The sequence below is a fragment of the Pelobates fuscus genome, chromosome 9 (assembly GCF_036172605.1).
Source record: "Pelobates fuscus isolate aPelFus1 chromosome 9, aPelFus1.pri, whole genome shotgun sequence".
Classification (NCBI taxonomy): domain Eukaryota; kingdom Metazoa; phylum Chordata; class Amphibia; order Anura; family Pelobatidae; genus Pelobates; species Pelobates fuscus.
The window spans coordinates 145,876,032-145,879,840 of NC_086325.1; positions in this window are offsets into that span (position 1 = coordinate 145,876,032).

Genomic DNA, 3,809 nt, shown 5'->3' on the forward strand with positions numbered 1-3,809 from the left:
TTGGGAGTATGTGTCAGAGTGGGGAGATTATTCCAATACATTATATATGGCTCTGCCATATTCAATTGGACTTGTTTATTACCTTTCTTGTCCTACTTCAGCTGGTCAATATTGACTCTTTTCACTGACACAGACTTTTTCACGTAATATTTTTTATTTATTTTACCTTGTTTTGGTACTCCATTCATATTGGTATAACTACTTTTACTGGTATTTCTTTCTACAAATCACATTTTTTCAGAATTTAATAAAACATCAACATTTTGTTGTTTTGAACATTGTATAAAGATTATTATTATTATTGCCATTTATATAGCGCCAACAGATTCCGTAGCGCTTTACAATATCATGAGAGGGGATTTAGCTATAAATAGGACAATTACAAATAAACTTACAGGAACAATAGGTTGAAGAGGACCCTGCTCAATTGAGCTTACATTCTATAGGAGGTGGGGTGTAAAACACATTAGGACAGGAATTTGCAATCAAATAAGGTGGGCTGCCCTTTAGGAGAGGGCAAGAGACAGGTATGTGAGGTAGGGGTTAGTCTTGGAGGCCATAAGCTTTCCTAAAGAGATGGGTTTTAAGGCACTTCTTAAAAGATGCAAGACTAGGGGAGAGTCTGATGGCGGTAGGCAGGCTATTCCATAGGAAGGGAGCTGCCCGCGAGAAGTCCTGCAAGCGCGAGTTGGCCGTACGAGTGCGGACAACGGACAGGAGGTGGTCACGGGCAGAGCGGAGAGACCGAGAAGGGACATACCTATGGATCTGTGAGGAGATATAAGAGGAGCTAGAGTTGTTCAGTGCTTTATAGGTGTGAGTTAGTACCTTGAATTGACTCCTATAGCATACAGGAAGCCAATGTAAGGACTGGCAGAGGGGTGAGGTGTGAGAGAAACGACTAGAGAGGAAAATCAATCTAGCAGCAGTGTTCATTACGGACTGTAGGGGTGCAGTAGACAGGGCGGGGGGAGGAGGTATCATTAGAAAAGGAGACACTGAATGAGCGTTGGGAGAGATAAGAGGTAAACCACGAGAGGACAGAGTCACAGAGACCAAGCGATTGAAGAGTTTGAAGAAGGAGAGCATGATCAACGGTGTCAAAGGCCGCTGAGAGGTCAAGAAGAATTAGTATGGAGTAGTGGCCTTTGGATTTAGCTGTGATTAGGTCGTTAGTAACTTTGATAAGGGCAGTCTCTGTAGAGTGGAGAGGGCGGAAGCCAGATTGAAGGGGGTCAAGGAGAGAGTTGGAATTGAGGAAATGAGACACACGGGTAAAGACAAGTCTTTCCAGAAGCTTTGAGGAAAAAGGGAGCAGGGATATGGGACGGTAGTTAGAGAGGGTGGATGGGTCGAGGGATGTTTTTTTTAGTATAGGTACTACAGTGGCATGTTTAAGGTCAGCAGGGACGATGCCAGAAGAGAGTGAGCAGTTGAAGATGTGTGTTAGAGAAGGCACGAGACAAGTGGAGAGAGATCTGATAAGGTGAGATGGGACAGGATCGAGCGGGCAAGTGGTGGGGCGAGAGGAGCAAAGAAGAGCAGCCACCTCTTGGTCAGTAGCTGGGGAGAATGTCTGAAGGGTAGGAAAGGCATGATCTATGTGTGGTTGAGAAACAGAGAGGCAAGGAGGGGAGAATTCTTTCCTTAGCTGTTCAATCTTGTCAGTGAAGTAACATGCAAAGTTATCAGCAGTAAGGTTAGTTTTGGGGGTGGCCACAGCAGCGCGAAGAAGAGAATTAAAGGGGTCAAAGAGACGCCTGGGGTTGCGAGAACATGAACTAATGAGAGAGGAAAAATAGGACTGTTTGGCAAGGGCAAGGGCTGCACTGTATGAACACAATATGAATCTATAATGGAGAAAGTCTGATTGGGTACGAGACTTCCTCCAGGAGCGTTAAGCACAACGGGAGCATCTTTGCAGATAGCGCGTTGATTTAGTATGCCATGGTTGGGGCGGGTCCTCCTCGGGGTGCTTGTTTGGAGTGGCGCTGCAGTGTTCAAGGCAGATGTAAGAGTAGAGTTATATATGGAGTTATATATGGAGATGGCCAGTGAAGGACAGGAGAGGAGAAAGATTGAAACTATCAGCGTTATTCACTAAAGTGAGAATTGCTAGAAATTTAAATGGAATAGAAAGTGAATTTCTAATCGAAAGCCAAAATAGCTAAGCCGAAAACAGGACAGGCTTGGAGAACCTTTCTAATTTGGCTGCTTTGGCCTAAAGTTTGAAATTCGTTTTGAATTCCCATCAATTCTCACGTTTATGAATAACCCCGATTGTGTTTGTACATAGTGTTTGGAAATAGTGAGTTGCAGCACTCAGCCTAAAATATGCAAAAATACTACACTGGGCAGATGCTCCTAATAAAATAGGCTAAAATAAGTAATTACCGGAAATTGGCAACTTCTGAGCCGCTGTTCACTCCCAAACTATGAGTCCTCGCAGTGTATGTGACCAGAGCAGAACAACTGACCTGTATTCATGGAACACTCTGATGTGTCTGTGTGCGTATTTATATATATTTCTTTAACGTATGGCAGCACTCACGGACTTCGAAAGAAGTTCCAATCTTTATTTATGCATGAAAATTAAAATCCCACAGATCGACGTTTCAGTTCCCTCCTGAGACTTTCTTCAGGATCAACAGACCATTTACAAACATTTTGGTAACTTGCCTGGGGTCCACTGACTGGTCAAAGCCTTCTGAAAAGCCATAAACTCCTACACAGAGCTTCCATGAGCCCCCCTGAGCGAAGCCCTGCAATGCTGGTCAAGCTCATTGGCTAAGAGCATTAAGTGAGCGCTCTCTATCAATGATAGCCTATCTTCTCAGTGCTGGAGCTTACAGTTCTCATTTTTATTTATTTTATGCACAGAATTACCAGACTGTCCAAGTCATGTGGTTATAACCAGCACCCGGCACACAAGTGCAAATAACTCTGTATATGCTGTGTTTTAAGCCTTAAAACAATTGCATGCCAACATAGATACATTATTTCAGTTTACAACAAACATAGAATGTGAGCTGTAAGCTGCTTATTAATGAGGAGATATCTGGACACCGGTTAAGTAACTTAACCAACTCAGTGTTCGAGTCAATTTATATTGTGCATGAATTTATGCCAACAGGGGCCTGGAACTTCAGGTCTGGCTGTGAGGAGGCAGAGTGAACAAAAAAGATCTTCCTGCTCGGCCCTGAGCCCCTTACATTGTTGAATAAGCACTGTGGGTGTAGACCAGTTTAACCCCTTAAGGACACATGACATGTGTGACATGTCATGATTCCCTTTTATTCCAGAAGTTTGGTCCTTAAGGGGTTAAGAGCTTCCTCACGTTTCCTTTGCACTTCTCAATGGTTCAGAACCCAACAGTTCCAGATTTTCCATTGGGCAGAGTTGGCACGTGGATCACCATGAAAAGGTAAGCAGGAGGGGGTGCAAACACAAACACTCAGACACTACATACACAACACTCAGCCACACTCACCCTCCCTCCAATATACAGCCCAAGCTGCTTCCACACACAGCAACACACACTCCACTGACAACATCAGAGTCCAGTGCTCATGAAGGGGTCTCAGATCTGTTACTCTACATAGGGCCAGGACAACCTTAATCCAGCATGGCCAAGGTTACGTCAGGGACAGCTTGTATTAGTATATTCTCACCAACTGAAAGATCTCAACAAAAGGACCAGGAGAAGACAAAATGTATGTAGATAAATGTATGCATTTATTAATTTTTTTTAGATACAACTTATAGTAACATCTAATGTTTCGAGAGTTTATCAGCAAAGATTTATTTAA